We start from the raw sequence: 22,950 nt of genomic DNA on the forward strand, positions 1-22,950 counted from the left end.
AATCCCAGGACTGTAGAGAAATTGTGAAGAGAACATTGTGAGTGTCCCAGCAACTCTGGGGTGTGTGGTTGGGTGTCGAGGGCACTTTACAACTAGACAGTTTACATGGGGTTGGAGGTCTCTAAGAAACAAAGCGAAGACACTTCTTTGAGAACAGGAAGAGTATGTGCTTTTTACGAATTTTTCTTTTCCAGAGATGGTGAGTTTTATTTTTTTCTTGTCTGGATAGAGGTTTGATTTGCTCTTGAATGTTCCATCAGGGAGAGAGACTAGGAGAAAGCACAGAATGCAGAGGTCTATTTGGTGTAATCTTCTCCCTCATTTTCATCTTCACCATCAATGGTGAGAGCAGCATACTTCCCTGCAGAACTGAACTTAGAGGCTGGATCTTCTTCAGTTTTCTTTGGCTCAGGTGCAGATCTGGCATCTTGATCCTTTTTGCCATCTTTCCTATCTGACCCCTTCCAGTGGTCTTTGTTCCCTCCATTTCCTGGACCACGGCTGGAGTTACCACTTTTGCCTTTTGGGACACTCAACGCATCTACTCTATTTTCATCTTTCCTTGCTGGTCCTTCCTCAGATGGTTGAGCTGGAACTCCTTTCCCTCCGCCACTTGTAGGGGACTCTTCTACTCTGTGTCTGAGCTCTGAGATTGAGCAGGAGGTTTAGAACTTCGCTTCACCCAAGCGTTCTCCTTTGGTGGAGGGGCTGGCATTGCCTTTAGAGGCTGTTCAGGTTTGGGAGGCTTAGCAGTTAGAGACTGACAGTCTTCCACTTTATTGGGTGTTTCGTTTTCTAGAGACTTCTCACTCTCTCTCCTTCATGCATTTCTGCCAGATGTGGCTGAGGTCCCCGTCCGTGACGACTCACTTCCTGCCCTCGACCGTTCCCGCTCCTGAGTTGCTTCACTTCGCCAGCTTGGGTGTCTCTCCCGAGGCTGTCGTTCTAGTTTTGGCTGATCCAGCTGACGCTGCAGTTTCTCCTGTTCCTTCTGTAGCCGCTCTTCTACTTCTCGTTCTCTAGCAGCTGTGTCAACAGGCTTTCCTCCTCCAAAGAGAGAGGCTGCTCGACTGGACTGGGACGTGCTAGCAGAGGAATCGTCTTCCTTAGGAGTACTCCGAGGCTTTAGGTTCAGTCTGGGTCTTTGGGGGGACATCTATCATCACGCCTACAATCATCCCAAGAGTATGCATGTCTGGAGCCCCATGACTGGTCATCTTGTCTGTCATATCTGTCTTTATAGCAGTCTTCACCTCCTCTGTAGATGTCACCCTACGGTACTCACTACCAAACGCTCTCCTGCCACTGCCCGTCCTGGCATCGCAGCCTCTGTTGTAATCTCTGCTGCCTCCGTGTTCATAGCAATCTTGGCTCCATATCGATCCATGTCCTGGCGTGGGCCATCACGGTAACAGTCCTGATACCCTTCACGATATTGGTCTGAATCATAACGATCTCGATATTTGTCTCTAAGCCTTCATCACCTCTTCTAGGTGGGTAGCCATCAAAGCTGCAGCACAACGGGCCTCCAATCTGTACCTGTGTTTTCAGAATCCCGATTTCTAGCTCGGCCGAGAGAACAATCATCCTGTCTTGACCCTGTGCTTGATCAGCAACGTCCACTCGAATTCTCCTGTTACCTAGAAACTCTTCACTAAGGCTCAGGGCACCGAGCAAGGAATCCAGGTCCTCAAACTCAGCATAACCAAAACTTTTCAACCTCTCAGGATTGCTGGGTTCACCCAGTAAACACACTGCACTGATGTTTAATCCTCTAAAGAATTCCTTAATGGAGTCTTCTGTCACATCATAGGGCAGGTTCCCTAGAAAAGCAGTGCAGGGTGGCAATTTGGGAAGATGGCTCCGGTCAATGGCTCGGGTTCCCAAGCAGCCCGTGGAGCAGTGGGCAGGATGGAACGGTCAACTGGAGGTGCCCTCTACACGTCATCATCATTACTGTGCCAGTGGTTGAGACAGGTCCTTCTGGGTCATCTGTTTCATCAGCTCAGCTGTCTGGTTTGGGGACCTAGGTGCTTCCTCCAACATTCCCTCCATCCTCAGCCAGAAAGTCTGTCAGGGAGACAGTCTTCCGCTTCTTTTTCTTCTTTTTTGCTGAGGCCATTTGGGAGAGGGAGAGAGAAGGCAAAGGCACAGATATTTTTATTGGAAACTCAGGTTTTAATATATGCCAACGATGAGCTTAGTGGTTTGTGATTGGTCCACCCATCACCGGGTTCAAATAACATCCATCTCCATTGATTGGCATTCTCAGCATTCGTGTCTACCCACTAGAATATTTCCTAGTTTCATTCGCATGTGGTCTCTGAGCAGGAAATTCCTCGGCTGCAGTTTCCTTATAGCATCAATACCTTCCTCAATTTTCCTTATAACAAAAGAGCTAGAACAGCTCCCTGAGAACTCTCCCAGAAATGCTCTCTGAGGGTTGATTCTCTTCTGAAGCCCTTTCTGGATGGATTTTTCTCTTTGACACCATGGATCACGTCAACCCCAGGATGGTTTTGTTGCAGGTGAGATCACGTGACATATTTTAAACCCTAGATGCATGACTCAGATTTTCCCTTTTAGCTCGGATCCTTTCCTCGGGCAGGTTTGTGCTTTGTTAGAGTTCAGACTCCTCCCTACTAAACATCACATGAATTACTACAGCTGTACCTAGCTCAAGAGAAAAATCGCTTTTTAAATACTCAAAACATTGTTAATGCAAAAGTAGTTTGGGTTTTAAAAGAACCTTGTCAGGGTTGGGAGTTCATACATGGCAAAGCAGCTTCCTCACTACCATCTATTTAAAGTCAGCCCTCGACACAAGGGTTTGTTAAAACAGAAAAAAAAAAAAAAAAGCCCTTGTCGCCGCTAAGAGGGCAGGTTTTATCTGTAGACATGGGCACTTGCGGGACCCTGTCTGAGCAGAGGGAGGATGGAGGCCATGGCCTCCCTTGTCTGCTAAACTGACCAACTGAGGACAAGAATGAAGGTCATCTGCTCATCATGTGGGAAACTGTGGCCTTATTTAAGTGTGCACAGATATACGTGTCATCAGAGCAGAAAGACCTGGAGGCGTCACCCAAACCCTTCCAGTGGATGCTTCCAGGGAAGGCGGGGGCGTGGAGGAGAGGTTAGGACTAACATATTCACAGGCTGTGAGTATCACTCAGACGAGAACTAGGAGAAATTTGAGGAAGACAGGAACCAGAGCAGAGGGCGTGGCGCTGGGAGGTCTTCTAAGATGGCCCTGGAGATGCTGAGGTCCCAGCCCTGGTGTGACCTCCTCCCCTGAGAGGGACCTGTAACCGGCTCCTAGCGAACAGAAAGGATGCCATGAGGGGTGATCTGTGTCTGTGCATCTAATGCAGGGAGCTAATCAGTCTCCTCTAGTTTGATGGGTAGCATACTTGGTCTTAATCCTACCATTTCATTTATTTTTTTCACATTAACTTTTTCCACATTTTAATGAAAAATTTTAAATACATGGCAAAATAGCAAGAATTTTGTGATTTTACAGCAAACACTTGTTCACCCACTGCCTCGGTTCTCTCACACCCTTCCCTGTGCTTCTCAATGACACACCCTCGTGTCTACCTTGTTTCTGACGCAAATCAAAGCCAGTAGAGACCTCTGTACACTTCCTCCTAAATTTTCAGCACCCACGTTATTATCTGAAGTTCAGTATTTGTTTATAGTTTTTTAAAATTTGGAGATAAATATTCTAAATATTTGTAAATTATAAAGAAAATGTCCTCATCTTAATGAGCCTTCTCTGTGTTTGGACAAACGTATCCACCTATGAAACCTGACCCTCTAAAAAGACAGGCATTTCTCCAGGCCATGAAGTTCCCTCGGCCCCTTCCTGGTCCCTCCGTGCCCCCAGCCCCACTCCCCGAGGCAACCACTGGCTTTTCCAGCTGCCTTGTTTTTCCATCCTAATTGGTCTCGCCTCCTCTAGATCTTGGTGTGGAGTGGAATCGGTGTCTCCTGTGTGAGACCTCTTTCCCTCAGGGACTCTTCCTGCCACTGACCCAGGTCCTTGTGACAGTAGGAGCGGCTTCTGTGGTCTGAACACAGTTCGCTGTCTGTTGTCTGCTCTCCTGTTGGTGGGCAGCGAGCCGCTTGGGTTTTGGGTGTCAGGAGCAAAACTACGGTGAGCATTTGTATACATGACGTCTCGTGGACACACACTCCTTTCTCGTGGGGGGAATAGCCAGGAGAGGCTGTGCGGGTGAGTAGGTGAGTGTGTGTTTAACATTTAAAGGGCTGTCCCAAATGCTGGATGTCCCATTTCAGTGAGGTCACAGTGTGGATTTAATCTGCATTTTCCTGATGATGAATGATGCCGAATACATTTTATTGTGCTTATTGGCTATTCTCACATCTTCTTTTATGAAGTGAATCTTCAATTACTTCTGTATTAGGTTGTTTGTCTTATCATAGAGTTGTGTGATTTCTCTGTGCGTCCTCCAAACTGGTCCTTTCTTAGGTATGTGCTTTTCAGATCTTTTCTCTCAGTCTATGTTTTACCTATTCATATTCTTAATGCTGTGTCATAACAAACATAAGTTTTACATTTTAATTATGTCCAAGTTATCCATTTTTCTTTACAGTTATTACCATATGTGTCCCAAGAAACCTTTGCCAGACCCTAAGTCACAAAGTCTCATCTTATTTTACTGCCTATTTGCGTGGCTTTTGCTGCTTCCCTCACCCCCATCTTTCCCATCTTCTATTAAATTAATACAGTTTACTTCCTTCTTCTCCCACTGTTGGTTTTAAATTCAGATCTAACTATAAATTGGATAAAGCTAATCAATATCTCTATTAATCATCTGATTGTACAGGGACCCTAGAAATCCTTAATTCCAGTCTCCCTTTCCCACCAAGCTATCTAAGAAGCTAGTCGTCTAGCACTTTTGCGTCTCCTTGTTATGAAACTCTCACTGAGGTTACCTAAGTTTATTGGTTGCCTTGTTTACCATCTCTCTCAGCCTCTTACCTCTTGCTCGTGGGTTCAGCTTTTTCTTACTGACCGTGCCCTTTTCTCCATCGGTCAGGGGGGCTTCCTGAGTCTTACTGTCCTGTCTTTGAATGTGCCTTTATTTTCCGTTCAATCTGGGGGGATGGTTTGGCTGCTCACGGATTTCCGAGTGGACAGTCGACGTTCCCCTGAGCTCTAGGAGAGCGCCGGTGGTCTTCTGGTGTCCCTGGCGGGCGTTCGTGGTAGGTGGGTCCATTGCTGTGTGGGGGACGCCCCTCTTCTCACTGCTGCCTTTGAGAAAACACCAGCAGGCTCCCCTGAGTCATTCCCTCTCACTTTTTCTAGGGTATTTGACTCAATTTTTATTAAAAACTCAGTTTTTCTTTTATATTCACATTTTAATATTTAAATAATATAATTAAATAACAAATATAATTGCCCTAAACAACTTTGGAAATACACACAAGAGACATGATTCACGAACACACGACAGGAGGGGCAGGCGAACAGGGAATAAGGAGAAATGGGAGCACGGTGTGCTCTGGATGTTGGTCAGCGTGGCTCGCGGCCAGAATGGGGCGTGTCTCAATCTGGTGAATTGATTCAGGGTTCAGGTGGGGTTGCTTGAGAGACCTGCCAAGCTCTTGTTTTAGAGTCTTTGTCAGATGGCTCAATGATCACCCCTCTGGAGGGCATTCTTACTCTCTCACTCTCTGTTTCTCTCTCTCAACACTATAATATGTAGTTTTTTAAGTGCTGGGGCAGTGCCCACGGTGTTTACTCTCTTATAGTGGCTGGATTTTAAAGAATGGAAGCGTATCCTTTTCTTGATTTGTTAAGTACCACTGAGTGTTTACCACACGGCGGAGGCTATACTGAACATTTGAGTAATAGTATCTCATTCTGCCGTTATGATAATTTTACATGTTGGGTTACCATTCCTATTCTTGATGACAAAATGTAAAGCTTAGCCTAATTTAGGTTAATTTACCAAAGACTGCATAGCCCTAAACTACTATGCAATCATGCAGGCAGGTTAAAATTAGACCGTAGAAAACGCCGAAGGAGGCACAAGTGTAATCACCCATTTCCCCGTCCCGCACAGGCCCTGGTGTTCAGCCCTCACGGTGGAGCCACGTGCCCGTGGGGAAGGAGGGACGGGGCGACGCATGTTTCCTCCTTGCAGATGCTGGGGTGGAAACCGAGTGAGAGATAATGAAACGACCACAAAGTTTAACGTGAGGACTCTGGAGGTTTTGAAGTAAACCCGTCACCGGCTCACCTGCAGGTCCTCGGAAGGCAGAAACAGGTCCCGCGGGGCCGCTGCCCTCACCACTCAGAAGCAGTGTCTTCTCCTTCTGGTGCAGGATGCCGACTGTTGGTGAAAGAAGCGTCTGCAGTGCACGCAGGAGAAGTGGGTGACCTTTCCACTCGCTGTTTTAAATGACCAATGCGCACCACGACCTTGCGTCCAGCCGTGACCTCCTTTGCACATCCCTGGTTAGAATGCGCAAAGGAGGCCCTTGTGTTCCAGCAGGACTCGGGCCATCACGGCACATGCACCACGTCACAGTCATAAAGCTGATGTTACAAACGCCAGATAAGAGCCTAGCGCACGCCTTCCTGGTACCTGGCTTTACCTGTCCCAGGTATTGGCAGGGAGAGCCCAAGTCAGCCCTGGCTCCACAGTGGATCTAAGGAGAGTCTGGTCGGAGCAGCCTTTCTCCTGGGCTCTGGCCCTTCCGCAGCCCCGGGGAGAGAAGACCCTTCCGCCCGCCCCAGCACAGATTCTGGAGCGGAGTGGGGGTCTTCACACAAGGGTCTGAGGAGGGGTGGGCGTCCCAAGTCCATGAAGACTAGTCTGTGCCCCAGCAGTGTTCAGCCTCAGTTTCTATGCCATCTGATGTCAAATAAACAGACACAAACATTAACAGCATGTCCTACCTACCACACGTGGAGAGGTGTGTTTTCAAAGCCTTGAACTTTGCAGCTTCCTCCTTTGCCTCTGACGCCATGCGAGGGCTCCTTCAGGACTTTGTGAGCCAGAGCCTGCAGGTCTGGCCCTGCGTCTGGAGCTGCGTAGACCTCAGGCTGACCGTTACCTCCCTCACCTGGTGACCTCAGCCTTCACCTCAGGACTCAGAGGACGCCTCCTGCCACCGTGTGGTTTGAGTTCTTCAGCTTCTGGTCATCTTTGTTGGGTTGTCTATTCCCACCTATCAGACAGGATTGGGACTTTCTGTTCACTCCCTCCACACTTGCATTTCTGGATCAAAGTGCTGTAGCTGACAGGGCTGGGGCAGCCGGGGGGTGCGCGGTACCAGCCTGCCAGGGCAGAGATGCTGTTGGAGCTGCATTGATATCGGGGAGGATGCCGGGGACAAAGAAGGGTGGTCCTTCAGCCCAAGAGGGATTGAGATTAGTGTCCGTGCGATTTTGAAAAGCAGCCATGGAACCAGCAGCCTCTTAAACGCATGTGTGCACACCCAGCGCTCTGCAGAGCTCATGTCCTGGTCCTTCCTTAGAGTGTTTGCAGTAAATGTTTGTGTTTATTTATCTGCGTCGCTGTTTCTGAGTGACACCACTTTCGTCTGCCTGAAGACGGCGTCCCATGTTCTCTTGGAGATGCGACGCTTTGATGCCTTTTTTTTTTTCTTTTTTTGGCTACGCCATGCGACATGCTGGATCTTAGTTCCCTGACCAGGGATTTAACCAGTGCCCCCAGAAGTGGAAGCACTGAGTCCTAACCACTGGATCACCAGGGAAGTCCCTTTGATGCCCTTTTTCTAGACACTTCTCTAGGGTCTCTTTATTTTTCTTTCACTTTTATTATTATTATAATAATTATTATTTTTTTTGCGGTACGCGGGCCTCTCACTGTTGTGGCCTCTCCCGCTGCGGAGCACAGGCTCCGGACGCGCAGGCTCAGTGGCCACGGCTCACGGGCCCAGTCGCTCCGCGGCACGTGGGATCCTCCCGGACCGGGGCACGAACCCGCGTCCCCTGCATCGGCAGGCGGACTCTCAACCACTGTGCCACCAGGGAAGCCCTTCTTTCACTTTTGAAGGGTATTTTTTTTTTTCTGGGAGTAGAATTTTAGGTAGTCCTTTTCTTCCTCTAAACACATGAAAGACGTCGCTTTATTGTCTTACAGCGTTTGTCTTCCTCTCCAGTTTCTTTCCCTCCTGGGTTTTAGACACTAAGGTCCTTTGGCCTGAGATCTTTCTCTGATGCCCTCAAACACCTTATTTTTTCCGACAGCCCTCCTCGTTGTTCTTGGTGGGAACACCGGTCTCCTGGGAGCTGCCTGGCCGTGGGGGCCCCGTCGGGGCGTCTGCCCCATCCAACACCTGAGCAGCACACATGAGGCCGACGTGAGCCGGGCTGGCGGAGCCCTTGTACCTGCCCCACAGACACATGTCCCGGCCTCCGTGGACCAGGCGCCGGGTGGGACTAGAGGCGGAGTCAGGGTGGAGGGTGAGGGGAGGGAGTGAAGTCTATTTTTCCTTGAAACCAGCTTCTTGCTGTGAATTTACCCTATACTTTTCTTCATCTTGATGTAAAAAAGATGAAGTTTATTGAATCTTGTTCTTTCAAGCAGCCCTGAATGGCCCACAGGGCCAAGTGGTTTCATTCTCATTTTGTAGACAGGGGAACTGGGGCAGAAAGCTACCGTGACTTGCCCTGACCTCACAGTGCGTGACCTTCCAGGGCTGGACTCCTGGCCTCCTGAATTCCACACGAAGTTTGCTTCGAAGGAGCCCTGGATGCCGCTGGGCTGCCAACCTGGCGTCTAAAGCTCTCAGACACGCACCCCGGCTCCCAGAGTCTCGGTTTCAGCTTCTGTCCCATCTCTGGAAGATGGAGCTCAAGCAGAGACATACGAGAGGCTAGGAAGATGTATAGGTTTTGGGTGGGATGCTTTCCTTGTCCAGAATGCCCTGCTGTTCACCCACAGATTCAGGTAGCGGGGCCGCCTGCCAGCGAGACAGAGCAATGGTCAGGCCTGTGGGTAACTCGGCCGCACCACTGTTATGTATCGAATACTCATCTGGGTCTCGCTGCCAGGGAGTTCCGCAGACGTGAGTGAAGTCCGTAACCAAGGAACTTTAAATGAAGGAAATTATTCTGGGTTATGTGGGTGGGCCTGATCGAATGGGTTGAAAGACCTCGAGGACAGAGCTGAGGCTCCCCTGAAGGAGAAAGCCCCCGTGTGGCCGGCAGCACGGGCCGGTGCCCAGGGATCCCAGCCTGGCCTGCCCTGTGGGCTTCAGACCTGCCTCGCCAGACCCCACGGTCTGGGAGGTGATGCCTTGCGGTAAGTCCTACAAAAAACTAATATGCATCTCCTGCCGATTGAGCCCGGTGGACCCGGATGGACAGAGAGCTGAGCCTGCCGTAGACACGAGAGGCTGAGCCTGCAGCTGTGAGGACACCGGACAGAGACCGTGGGGACGGTGCCCGTTGGGGCTGAGGCCCGAGCCAGGCCGCGAGCGCTCCCCGAGCGTCCGGGGGCCTCCCCCTGGTGCCGGGCGCACTGGACGTCTCGGCCGATGTCCCACCACCACGGGGGTCTTGGGCTCCGGCCCGCCCTCGGGACACGTGGCAGAAATGGGTCAGCGGCTGGGGGCCCGCCTGCTCTAACGGATCCTGCAGGTTTCCATCCGTTGTTTCCCAGCAGAAGTTTCAACTTTCCAGCCGATAATTTCCTTTCATCTTAGATTCGCTTTACAAAGAGCAGGCGCCAAGAAGGCGAGGCTTGGGCTGGTTCCCAGGGCAGCTTCGGTGGGGCTGTGGCCTCGACGGGGTGGGTGGCCAGGCCCTCTGGGGAGAGGACACGCAGGAGGGTGGGCGCTGAGGGAGAATGAGAGCGCGGTGCCCGTCTCTCAGGCGCGGGAGACGCCGTGGCGGCCTCCTGCTCACGGGGGGCAGCTTCCCCGCTCTCCGCGAGCCGGACCCCAGTGGCGGGGTCGGGAGCCAGGCCCCGTCCAGGCACGGCATCCATCCTCCATTCCTGCTACCTCCCAACTTTCCCCCTGGTCAGATCTGGGGTCCGCCAATTGCGAAGGTGGGAGACTTCTGAACACCAGACCCCTCCCCGCTCCGTCGAGAGCCCTCGGGACGCGGCTGCAGAAGAAGGAGGGTGATGGGTTCCAGGACACCCGGCGGCACTTTCCCTGCCGCGAGCCTCGCCGGAGGAGGAGTGAACACACTCCTTCTGTTGTCACAACACGGGACTTGAGGGCTGAGGACTCCTTAAGAATCACAGCCTAGGCTTCCCTGGTGGCGCAGTGGTTGTGAGTCCGCCTGCCGATGCAGGGGACGCGGGTTCGTGCCCCGGTCCGGGAAGATCCCACGTGCCGCGGAGCGGCTGGGCCCGTGAGCCGTGGCCGCCGAGCCTGCGCGTCCGGAGCCTGTGCTCCGCAACAGGAGAGGCCACAACAGTGAGAGGCCCGCGTACCGCAAAAAAAAAAAAAAAAAGAATCACAGCCTATTACTCTGGGTAATTACCGTCACGTTAAGTGCTGGGGTTTCTCCACAGCGCAACTCCCTCTTAGCTCGGTGCCGCGGTTCCGGCCATGCCCCCTGAACATCTGTGCTCTGTCTCCCTTATCATCACGGCTCTCTCTCAAGCTGGGGAAGACCCCATCCGGCCCTGGAGTCGGGGTGGTGGCGTGGCCGTGGCGTGGGTACTTTGCGGAGCCGGCTGGAGCTGCTGGTCCCCGCTCAGCAAACCAGCCCGGCCACCAGGACTGTGTTTCTGGGCCTCTTCCATGGGCCACTCCGGGGCCTTTGCACGCCCTGACTTCCGCATCTCAGCACCCGGCGTCGCCCGAGGCTCGGAGCCACCGTCTCATCCCCTGTGCCCACCTCCCTGCTTTCCGGCCAAACAGACTTAGCTAGTCCCCCCCTCCCCTGCTGCCCTCTCCGCCCACCCTCTCCCCTCCCTCTCTCAACACTGGATGGAGCACTGGCTGCTCTCACAGATTCCCGGAGGCTCCTCGGTACAGCCCACGGTCCAGACAAGAAACAAACATAAAAAGAACTAGAGATTTCTTAATCAGCCTGCTGCCCCCTCCCCTGAATGGCCGGTGGTCCCCACTCCCCCAGACCATTCATCACCCATCGGCGCCTTGGGATTAGACGGGATTCCTTTTTAGACCTTGGGCAGTTAGATCAGCAAGATCGTGGAGCAAAAGGCATCCTCAGGTGTTTTTCCTCAAAGGGATGGTCTGTCCGTGGCCCACGGGCAGTCAGGAGACCCCTCTGTCCCTACACACAGAGGATGCTTTGCACTCCAGCTCCCCGAGGGCGTTTGCAGCAAAGATTCCCTCATGTGCAGCAATAACAGTGGTCGGAAACGGAAGGGTTCGGATCACATTTTTTATAATACAGTTTTTATTTTGCTGGGAAATTTGAGGCTTCCGAGTGCCCTTACTTTTCTGGATCAGATTCTGCTATGGCGGTGTTTTTATTTTTTTGGTACAAGATTTGACGTAGATCATCACTTCACTGCCATTTGCAACCCCCCCAAACCTCTCTCTAGTCGGGAACCTAAACATTTCCCCGGTACTCTCCCGGAAGCTTAAAATGTCCTTGGTAAAACTCTTTGTCACTGCAACGCTGAAACACGCTCTGGATGGGAAACCCCAGGTTTTGCACCATATGCAGTTGGTGAAGTTTGGGGGATGATTCCCCCCACATGGCCGCTTTCTCCAGGGTCCATACGGATCACGGATCAATTTTCCTGGTTCCGTGTTATGAATGGGAATGAGGCTTCCACAGTTCCCCAGACCTGCACCTGCATTTCCCTCAATAAGTCACGGGTGTTTCAATATAATAACCTCAGCACGCTCTTGGAAGAAACAGCATGCTATTAGATTTAATTATCCCATCACAGATCATTTAAAGATCATCAGTCACTTACTATAAAAATGAGTCCAGAATATTATTCTTTATAAGATGCTGAGACACAGTAGCTCAATTTAGGAGCAAGGTGTTACAGTTTTGAAGGCATTTCTTGATTTCTCATCCTCAGCTTCTGACTCTAAACATCAGAATGAATTACGGGTCACATTATATTAACACAAAATCTCTACCATTCTTTCAGAAATGTTACTGCAACACCCCTGCAAGAATTACACTAGTCATGCATAGCTTTCTAACAGGAAAAATATTACCGTTCTTATTGGTGCAAAAAAAAAGTTGGGTGCAGGTTCCTTGAGTGAGTTCAGAGTGCATTTGCTCTAAGCGATAGAGCGGTGTTAAAATGCAGATCCACAGGTGAGTTTAGATAGAGCCAGGCGGTACTTTGTGGAGAAACCCCAGCACCTAACTCAGGCCTGGTGCACGTTTGCTCAGCGGGGGAGTGACAGGCCATACGGCGGTGGACCTGCGGGCCCTGACCACATGCTTTGACGTCGCTTGAACAGATTATGCCACGTTACTCCCCCCCTGCACGCTTCCTCGCTGAAATCACTCCTGCAGGCCCCTCGCCAGGTTTTGCCAACACGGGGAGAGAGAAGGGCGGTGGGGAAAGCCGGTGGCAGCTCCCAAAGGGCCAGAGCTGGACGCCAGCCCCGTCACACGTGGTCGGGTGTCAGTGGACAGAAGTCTGCACCGCTCTGTGTCCGGGCTTCCTCTCTGGGCCTGGTGACGCCCTCAGGCTGCGAGAGTTCCCTGGGCCTGGGTTTGTAGGGCCCTTCGGCCAGGGCTCAGCCCGGCCACGCTCTCACCAAGGGCGGCTGTGTCTACGGGAACGACCGTGGTCTGTCTGTGCCGTCTCCTCTTCAGTGAGGGACATCTCTGTGTTGCCGTGCTGACTGCCGAGGCCCTGATTTGGGGTAGAATTTGGTGCCTCTGAGGCCTTGAAGCCACACAGGACTGCGATGGTACCAGCCATCCTGTTGAACGAAGGCTGAAAGGCGCCCTGCAGTTCTGAAGAGCGGCTTCGGGGGGTGCGGTGCTCCCAGGGCCCGGGGTCAGCCAGGCTGGATTAGAACAGCAGTTCTGTCGCCTGCTGCTGTCGACCATGAGGCTCTCTGCCTCATCCACGCGTGCAGCTGACCAAACCCATGTCCTGGAACGTGGAGCCCACAGGGTGCAGCCCCCGGGGCCCCCCAGCCCCCAGGGCGGCCCCAGACCATGAAGTCAGCTGGCCGTTTCCCAGTGCCCATCGTGTGGTCCGCCCTCGCTCCATCGAGGCGCGGCTGCAGCGACCTCTCGCCAGGTGGGTCTCAGAGTAAAGGCACCAGCCCTTCCGGTCCCGACGGCACACCCAGGAGGGAGGTGTGTGGAGAGGGAGCCCGGGCCGGTTCAGGGCCCGTCCTGGGACTTGAGTCCAGGAAGAGAGGCTGCAGGCTTCCCGCCCTCCAGGCTGTGCTCTTCTGGCTCCCGCTGGCTTCTCACAGGCGGCCCTCTGCCGAGGGCAGCCGTCCCGTCTTCACGCTCCATCATTTCACTGACATCCGTGTCCCCCAGGCCATCACCCCACCCTGCAAACCTCCCACCCCCCTGCGTTTTTCTTACCCCAGTGTGTGCTCTCTGCAGCATCGATCACCAGATAAGAGGACCGTTTGTCTAAATGTCCGTGCACTTGTCCGTATGTCCCACCAAACACAAGCTCCGTCAGGGCAGGGACTCGGGGTGGACGTCAGCTGGACAGGGCAGTGGAGGACGGGACTTCACAAGCAGGTCCTCAGGGGCTCTGCCCTCGTGAAGACGCATGGCCCTGTGGACAGTGTTCTAGTAGTTTAAGTCCTCATGCAGCCCGGTGACTAGCCAGTGACACAGGAAAACCAATGCTACGTTTCGGCAATTTGCTCAGACATGCATGCGAATTAAAACCATTTCTCTGCTGCCCGTGAACGATTTCGTGTTGTCCCCAGTCCGTGTTGACCTGGGCAGGGCACTCAGACAGCCGTGGAGACACCCTCCCAACAACTGCCTTTCCCGCCAGGAGATCTGTTTCTTTTCTTTTACTTTTTAAAATAAATCATATTTAATTTTTTAGGAACCTTGCCTAGGAAACTTGGGAAATATTTTGGTTCTTAGCAAATAAATTTCTGTAATGGGGGAATAGGCTTATGGATAGAGATTTTTTTCCCCCAGTATTTTCTAAGTGGTGTGTTTTAAACTTTTTTTTTCTAGAGTGCAGATTTTGTCCTAGGAAAATATAGGACATCTGGTCCAATATGAAGGTGCTCTAGATGAGCCCTGTCTCATAGAAATATATAATTCAAGCCATATGGGTAATTTAACATTGTGTAATAGCCACATTGAAAAAAAGTAAAAAGAAACAGAGGAAACATATTTTAATATATAATTTATTTCACCCAGTACATCCAAAATATTATTAATTTAACATGTTCCTAATATAAAAAATGTAGTAAGATCTTTTACATTCCTTTTTGTACGAATTCTTTGAACAGTGTGTGTCTCACACACGCAGCCGCTCTCAGTCACGGCCACGGCCACTCGGGGCGGCGTTCACAGCCGCGGACGACCCAGCTCCAGAGCGAGGGCGGGGCCCTCAGCCCGCCAGCCTGCTGGGTGTGGCCCTCGAGCTCAGAGTGGAGCTCACAGCTTTAAATGGTGGGACAAAGAAACACAGAAGATGCAGTAGGGACCGCAGGTCACGACGTTTGGGTTTGTTCCTTTTAAGTTGAGTTAATCAATCAATATTTAATATTTTCCTCAGTTTTAACTTTAGTAGAAAATACAGATAGCTATAACTCACGTAAACCAAAAGCTCTGTGGAGGGTTGAGAATCACGTCTGGCCTGATCCCAGGTAAGACGATGACGTGCTCAGAGAGGCCCCAGCAATTAAGGCAGTACCGCCTGGCACCACGTCCGTCACCTGCCACCGCGTCGCCTGGGGTCCCCTCATTCCCTGCCGCCCTTCTCCAAGCTCCTTCTTGCCCACAACGCTTCTCATCTGCAAGCGTTAATAGTTGGAAGCTTATTTCCTCTTCACTGAAAGTCATTATGAAGAATATTTTCTGTTTAGTCATGTTTTATTGTTTTTCTCAGCCTCTTTAACAGGCTTCGGTGGAACCCGAGGAAGCTCACCGGGGTCAAGGGTGCCGATGGAGCCCTTGAGAGATCCAACACTGGTCTGAAAGGAGGCATCGGCTACATCTTTATTTTACAAGATGACTGGTTGTTACGGCTTATGTCTCAGGTGACCAAACTTGCCGATGTGTTACTGATGTTCTCTTAAAATCACCCTGGCGGGACGTGAGAATATGCGTCCAGCCCGGACCGGGGGGGGGGATGGGGGCTCTTGGCTGCGTCGGGCAGGTTTCACAGCACTTTCCTTCCAGTCCGCTCACCTGGAAAAGCCCCTGGTCCTGGTGTCCTGTGAGAAGGCTCTGCCTCTTGTGTGGCCTGACCCCCGGTGGGAAACTCAGCCAGTTCGCAGGACGTCCAGGGGCACCGGGCAGCCCTGTCTCAGCCACCCTGGACCTGGGAACCCCTGGTTTCCCCGATCCTATTTGGGGACGGAGCCCTGAATGTTGTCCCCAGCAAGCTGGCATCCCTGGAGGGACTTGCTGCTGAGACCGTGGGGAGATTCAGGGAGCCTGTGAACACCCCGGACCCGACCCTGCTTGCCTGGTGGGTGGGCTTCATAGCACTTCTCACCTCCAGGTGTTAACAAGTGAGAATTTCCAACCACTGGCCAACCGGGCATTTTGCTTCAGCGACGCTCTCGCTGCTTGGGTGCAGGTGCTCGAGCGAAGGAGGTGCTGCTCGAGAAGCTGCTTCCTCAGCTGCATCTGCCTGTGCCGAGCGGCCCTTCGGCCGCCTCCACGCATGGAGCCGGCCGGGTGGTGGGGGACGGGTCGGTGTCCCACGCAGGCCCTTTCCTCTGGCTGATGTGTCCGCTTCCCTAGGGCGGGGGGCACGTTGCTGACTGTGCGGCTGTCTGCCTCCAACGGTCGTTACAAGTTCCACTGGGCCAACAGGAGCCACCTTGACCAGGAGGTCATGCCCCCCGTGCCCAGTGACCGGTTGGCACAGACCTGGCCCCTGGACTCCGGTGCTGTCCACGCTGTAGACTGAAGCCGTTCTCAGGGTGAATCCAGCCTGGGTGTCAGCACCGCCTGGGGGCCTGCTGGAGACGCAGACCCTCAGGCCCTTCAGACGCCGCAGGGTCGGGCCCAGCAATCCGAGGCTACCCAGCCCCCAGGCTTTCCAGCGCTGAGGAGCCTCCCGTAGGACCAGGGTGGGTCTCCTTGGCAGCTGAGACCACCCCCAGCCCCTTCCTGCTTCCCTCACCCCTGTCCTGAAGCCTCCCCGCAGGACGCCCCCTGCAGGAGTGGCCTCGTCCCAGGGTCAGCTCCGAGGAGCCGAGGTGGCTTTCTTCTCCCTGCCTCAGGTGGTCTCCAAACTAGAGCAAAAGTTAAGTCCCGTCTTTCCCTACCTTTTAAGTCCTATGTCTCTTCTACGCACGAGAACCCAATAACAACGCACGGAAATTCAGGGCAAAGTGCCTCGTGGAAATTATTTAATGCATCGAAAATTGGACTTTTCAGTTTTTTTTTTTTTTTTTTTTTGCGGTACGCGGGCCTCTCGCTGTCGTGGCCTCTCCCGCTGCGGAGCACAGGCTCCGGACGCACAGGCTCAGCGGCCATGGCTCACAGGCCCAGCTGCTCCGCGGCACGTGGGATCCTCCCGGACCGGGGCACGAACCCGCGTCCCCTGCATCGGCAGGCGGGCTCTCAACCACTGCGCCACCAGGGAAGCCCTGGACTTTTCAGTTTTTAGGCTGGACCCAACGCCCAGTCGTGGCTACCACTGTGTTATTTCCTCACTTCTTAAAAAATTCAGTGCAGTCAAAGGAAAACACCCAGAAGGAAACAAATCCATGAATTGGGCTATTGTTCAGGTCGAGTACACGTAAATATCAATTTTATACTTGAAAGAAGATCGCACAGAGGCATTTCACCTCTTGTCTGGGGCTCGGCTGTCCTACCGGCCACACACGGCCGTCCGGCGCCGGGGTGTTGCAGCCCCGAGCGGGGATGTGCCCTGCCTGCGAGCCGGACACCGGGCGTCAGAGACTCAGACAGGAGAAGAAGGCAGAGTGTCTCGTTCATAACAGTTGTACTCAATAGATTACAGGCTGAAATGATAATACCTTGGATATGTGGGGTTAAAGACAATATATGATTAAAATCGCTTTCACCTGTTTCTGTTTCTGTTTGCAATGTGTCTGTGGGAAATTTAATAATACACATGTGGCTCGCACGCTGTTTCTTTTGGACGGCGCTGGCCTAGAGGATACCGAGAACGCCAGCTCGACAGCGAAGGACCTGCCAGGCTGCTCTTCCGTAGGCCAAAGAGGCCGGGCAAACGGGGCCTGGAAAACCCAACCCAGCTCGACCCACATGGGCCTGGCTCTGCCGGGCATTGGCTCCTTAGGTGGGAAGGAAGGTTCTGGAACAGTGCGTCCAAGTTCATCTCATCAAGTCTCCCTTTCGTTGTTTTTGGCTGCTGGATGCCATTCCACTGGCCATGATGCCTTTTGTCAGTGGGGGCGATTTTTAAACCCAGAGGAAGTACATCTGGAAGACACGACCCGAGAACCATATAGTCTGCCTGGGGAGGTGGGAGATCTTTGCAGGAGGAAATTCCACAGTTTCCCGTGGGTGGGTCATGGGAACACTCAACAACCTCCACTGGCAGGAAACTTGTCTTCACATTTGCAATTAAACTGTTTCTTCCTGATCGTTCCAAAAAATAGAGGGAGAACGGCTGGTCGCCAAACTCAGTGTAAAGTCCTTTGGTTAAATCAAAGGAAAATTTTATTTTATCCCTTAAATTTCTGTTCCACAAGCTAGATGAACTTGGTTCCTTGAATAAAGACAACTGTGATTTTTTTTTTTTTCCTGTAAGAAACAAAAGAAAGGCAATCTGGCAAATCGTCCGTTTGTATGTAGGCAAGTCATGGGATTGGGGTATCAACAAGTATCTGAAACCACAAGGTATACTACCGTGCTATTCATAAGTTCAAAACCTCAGTGCAACAGCATCTTGGACGAGTTCTCTATTTTTGTTGCTCATAAAGTCCTCATGTTTACCCCCAAAATACTCTCCGTGGCAACATGCTGAAACTGAAGGGAGAGCTCAGGCCACCCTCAGGCAATTCAGGATCCTCCGGACAACGACGGCATCCTCGAGGTCATCACGTCGGGCGTGCCGACGTCGCGAGACCGCGCACCAGGGCAGGCCGCCGTCTTGGAGCTGCTGCTCGGGGAGCTCCAGCGGCTGTGCAGGCACGCTGCAGGGGACGCTGATGCAAATGAGCCTCCAGGTGTTTTCTGGGCTTGAGACGCGGTCAGATACAGGACCAGCTGTGGCACTTGGAGGCTCTAGTGAAAAATAAAGCACGGGACCCTCGTTTAAAGATTGTTAAGGATTTCAAGACGGCTATGGCAAAGCATTAAGCGAAGTGGGAAGCCCTGCTGCGCATGGGCCTTGGGTGGCTAACAGTCCACACGGCCATGGAGCTGGCCCTGGCCTTAGAGCACAGCCCCGTGGGGACGGCGCTCAGGTGCTCCCCTTTGGTCAGGCATGACGCTGAGACCGAGGGGCCAGGGAAAGGCTCGATGACGCCTGGGTGGTAACCTGGGAAGGAGAGGTGGTGGCTGAACGACGTGGATCACGCGTGCCTGCCGAGAGCCCGGACGGCCTCTCTCTAGGCTCCTGACCAAGGAGAGAGGAAACGATTCTCATTGTCAGAGAGGACAAAATGTATCCGGGAAAACAAATATTTCGGTGGTTGTACTTTTATCCCCTTCCTTCCGTCCATTTCCTTTCATTGCTCTTGCCTTTATTATTATTATTTTTAGCACAGGTTAGAAGTTTCATGCAGAAGCACTGAGGTTCACTAGCCTCAAAGAACTATATCAAAAGCCCCACCTTTGGCCCCATGGAAATGACAAAACCTTCCGCACGCAGTTACGCCCTGTGTCTCATGCTGAATAGCTGTCTTGAATTGTTTTCCCTCGAAGCCACGTGTTTTCAGGGGGGTTGGTGGCTCCGTGTTTCCTGTTGAACTGGTCTCCCCTCCCGCCCCCTCTGTTTTCACACAAGCCGGCTCATGCGTGAGACAGACACCCAGTGCCTCAATTCAACCAGACGGACTTGCTGGTTTTAAACCAGGCCAGGTGCTCATCCTTGGAAAGGACCACAGACTGGTCCACACGTACAGACGGGGTCAGCTCCTTCCTGGACCAGCCTGGTCTTTCCTCTTTGGCTCAGTGCAGGTAGGTGTTGGTCTGATTTCATTTCAGGGTCCCCAATGTTGAGCTCTGCCAACTACGGGTGGTGAGTGGGCCCCTCTGTTCCCATCTGCCCCAGTCCTGTCTTCTGAGCGTGAATTCCTTTCACTTGCTTCCTCTCTGGCATCCGCGAGCAAGTGGGGGCAATTATCTGAGCAGCAGCCTCTGTGCCCAGGAGCCGGGTGACCCACGCAGGCCTCCTGCCCTCCAACTCATTAACTGTGCCTCGCTCGGGACATGCTGAGGGTGCGGGTGTCTTTCCAGAAAGGCTTGGCAGGAGCCGGGTGGTTTTACGACAAGGAGGGGAGGGAGGGAGAGGCGGTGGAGGAGACCCGACTCAGTTGTGACTTGAACGCCTGTCCGTGCAAGCCAAGGAAAGCCTCTCCGCGCCAGCGCACAGCCCGAGTGCAGGATTCTCCAAACCAGGGTTGTAATTAACTTCACAACATCTCCAGGGGATTCTGGGAAGAGAGGAAGAAGGAAACCTCGCCTCATCCTGTCAGGCACCACGGGGCCCCTAGTGAGGTGTCCCGAGGATGTTAACACGGAAAAGTCTCCCTGAAAGAAAATTAGAACTTGCTTGTGTTCTTGGGGTGCTGGCTGGGCGTGTGGTTCCCATTGCCTGAGAGGCTCTTCACACAGTGTTAACTGTTTATTCAAGCTCTGCGTCTGGCCCGTCCCCTGATGCTGTCTTTGCCAAAAGACCCTCTTCGTGAACTTTAAAGTCCGTGAGGACTTTTAAGGAAAAGTTAATCCATCAATAAACTATTTTGTGAGAATCATCCGAAGGTCAGAAAAGAGTGTGAGCTCCCTCCTTATAACTTGTTTTACTGAGCCTTTCTTCTTAGAAATAGGCTTTTATGTTTGAATCAAATAGCCACACCGACGATACACTGAAACGGAAAGCAGTTTTCCACATCAGATTGTGCTGTGAATTTAACCTTGTCTGAGTTTGACTGTTGCGTCACTGGATGCAGCAATGGGGGCAAACTGGGCGGACGTGAACAATAGCAGACTTGACCATCGAGCGACGTCACGGCCCCTGAAACGCACTGAGGAATCTGGACCAGACGGATGAGAGCTGACACATCCACGCGGCGGCAGAGGAGGAGGCCACTTAATGGATCCTCCAGGGTCGCCCCGGGAGGATGTGCCATCTTTGCCCATTAAATATTAACTGGCTCTGGGCTGCTTCCCGGGCCTCACGGGCCCCGCGCCCGGGGAGCACACGTGGGCTGAGGCCCTGCTCTCCGACAGCTTACAGTCAGTGAGGTCTGGGGAGGCAACCAGCCGGCGTTTTACACGGGGGGGGGGGAGTGGAGACACCCCAGCGGCCTGGTCCGTGGCTGCATCTTATTCCAAAGGGCAGCAGAAGCCACGGCTGCCGAGACCTGCATCTGGAACCCGCCCTTGGTGATCTGCATCGTGGACCCGAGTCTCACAGAGTCTCCTGGGAGGAAAAAGCAACCCGCACACCGTCAGGGGAGGGATGGGGCTGTGCGTCTGTGACCGGAGATCCCGGGAAGGTGTGCTTCCACCTCCAGACCCGTGTCTCCTGCAGCCCCTCCGTAGAGGGAGGAAGGGGGGTCTGGGAGGACGGGGCTGGGCAGTTCCTGAGGTTTTGCCGTGAGCAGCCACAACGCGACCACCTAGGAGGAGGCGTGACACCCGCCTCCTCGAGTTCCGGGAGGGAACGTGGTGGCAGAGAAGGCCGACGCCCGCGGTGCGTCCGCCGTCCCCGGGCACACGGCGAAGTCCCGGCTCGCGGTGCCCAAGCCCTGCCCACGTCTCATCAGTGCTTCGTGGCTGGAGAGGTGGACGCCATGTCCGGTCTCGGCCCCTAAAAGAACCGTCCTCTATCTCCTTTCCCAGACCAGGGTGAACTCCAGGCCCCATGCTGGGCTGGCCAGGACACAGCTTAGGTCCCTGAGTGTCTGTGTGGAGCAGAGGTCCCTGACCCATGAGCTCTGCGCTGGGGTTTGAGAGGGAGGCGACATTTTGTGGGGTTTTATGTCCGTTTGTTAGAGCAGTGAGCCCGCCCTAGCCAGTCCCGGGCACAGGCGAGAAACGTGGTACGTGAAACACTTCACTGGCAAAGACTGAATGAGCGCGTCAGGCAGGTTTATTGGGTTCTGGGTCACACAGTGACATGCCAGGGAATGAAGATTAAGGAAAAGTCTCCGTAGAGACAACGCGCTTGCTGTGATAATCACTTTTCTTCCAGGGTGTTTTGAACCTGAGAGAAGGTTCTGAAGGCTTGGTTTTACTCCACGCCCAGCCACGGGTCCTGCCCACACGTGTCTGTGGGTTCTAGTCACTGATAGCAGGGGGGCTCTCCACGTTCGCGTCTGCTCTACTTACTAACCTCCAGGAACACAGAAGAAGGGAAGAAGGAATTTCAATTTGTCAATCAGTACGTAAATGCCTCCTGTCTTTGGAAAGAGATTAGCTCAGGTCAGGGTCTAGAGGAAACAAAGTGATGCTAAAATAACCCCAGGGTGGAAATGCAGCTTCTGAAAACCAAAGGGAACTAAGAGGTGTTCATAGAGCCCACCTGTGCCTCAGGGGAGGGCCTAGGCCCTGTGCCCGGACGTCAGGAGGCGGGGTTCTGGGTTTTTCTGTGGGCCGGGAGGGCGGCTCCCCACCTCCTCCCCATCCTCCCAGCACGTCTGCTGGATGAGCCGGAGGAGAGAGATGAGCGGGCGAGCTACGGGCCAGAGCCCCACGCGCCCTCAGCAGCCTTGTCTCCTCCCTCGCCGCCGTCACGTCTCCTGAGCTTCGTCCCCCCTGCGCAGAGCGCTGAGGGCCCCGAGAGTGGGCAGGGGACCCCGTCCTCCTCCTCTGAGTCCCAAGTGCCTAGGACGGTGCCTGGAGAGGGACCGAGGCTCGTGGGATGAGACGGTGATGAGTGAGCTGTCCTCTCAGCGTTTCAGGGCGCGATTGATGAGATGTCTGTCCCCAGTTTCTCAGCCACCAGCGTCGGCTCCGAAGCCCCAAGATAACCCATTTCTTCTCGGGGGCTGCTTCCCCAGGCGGTTCCTGAAACGGGGCGTCAATTTGCTGAGGTCCTGCGGTGTCTACAGAGCTCGGGGGCGGGGTTCTCTGGAGGCCAGGTGGTCAGTGTTCCGGTGCTGAGGCTTTAATAAAAATCTAGCACAGGGCTCCCCCCACAGTTGACATACTGACAAATAAAAAAAAATGTCTGCTTTTCAAGAGTTCGGATAAGTGTTGGCTGGAAACTAAGATGAAGGTAACGTTTTCTCGATCACTACCTCTGGGAGTTTGATTTGATGACACTTCTGGATGCTTCTGGTGGGTTAATAGGGCTTTCATGAGGTGGAAAGTGGGGAGAAAGGGATGAAAAAGGGTATTAACTCTATCCTGGTCTCAGAGCTTCCCTCTGAGCAGGTGTCCAAGTGTGGCCAAGCCCCACAAGGAGTCAGAGGACAGGGCGTCGGAGGTGGGGGAGGAGGGCTGTCCCTCGGTCACCTGTCACCTCGGCGGCCCCCCTCTCGCACACACTGCGGCTGTGAGGTGCGGATGACCCAGAAGCTTGAAAAGGACAGGGTCACTGGAGAAAGCCCCCAGAGTGCTCTTTGGACAGGGACACCGGATCTCTGCCAGGCTACCGGGGCACCTGGCACACATCCTGGAGAGGCCGAGGAATAGAGAAC

At 53.2% G+C, this 22,950-nt stretch overlaps 1 pseudogene; it reads right to left on the reverse strand.

Moving 5' to 3' along the window:
- Window positions 1-296: 296 nt before the first annotated feature.
- On the reverse strand, window positions 297-2,122 carry LOC131754841 (eukaryotic translation initiation factor 4B pseudogene; annotated as a pseudogene).
- Window positions 2,123-22,950: the final 20,828 nt, after the last annotated feature.

This window comes from Kogia breviceps, chromosome 4 (genome assembly GCF_026419965.1).
Source record: "Kogia breviceps isolate mKogBre1 chromosome 4, mKogBre1 haplotype 1, whole genome shotgun sequence".
Taxonomy (NCBI): domain Eukaryota; kingdom Metazoa; phylum Chordata; class Mammalia; order Artiodactyla; family Physeteridae; genus Kogia; species Kogia breviceps.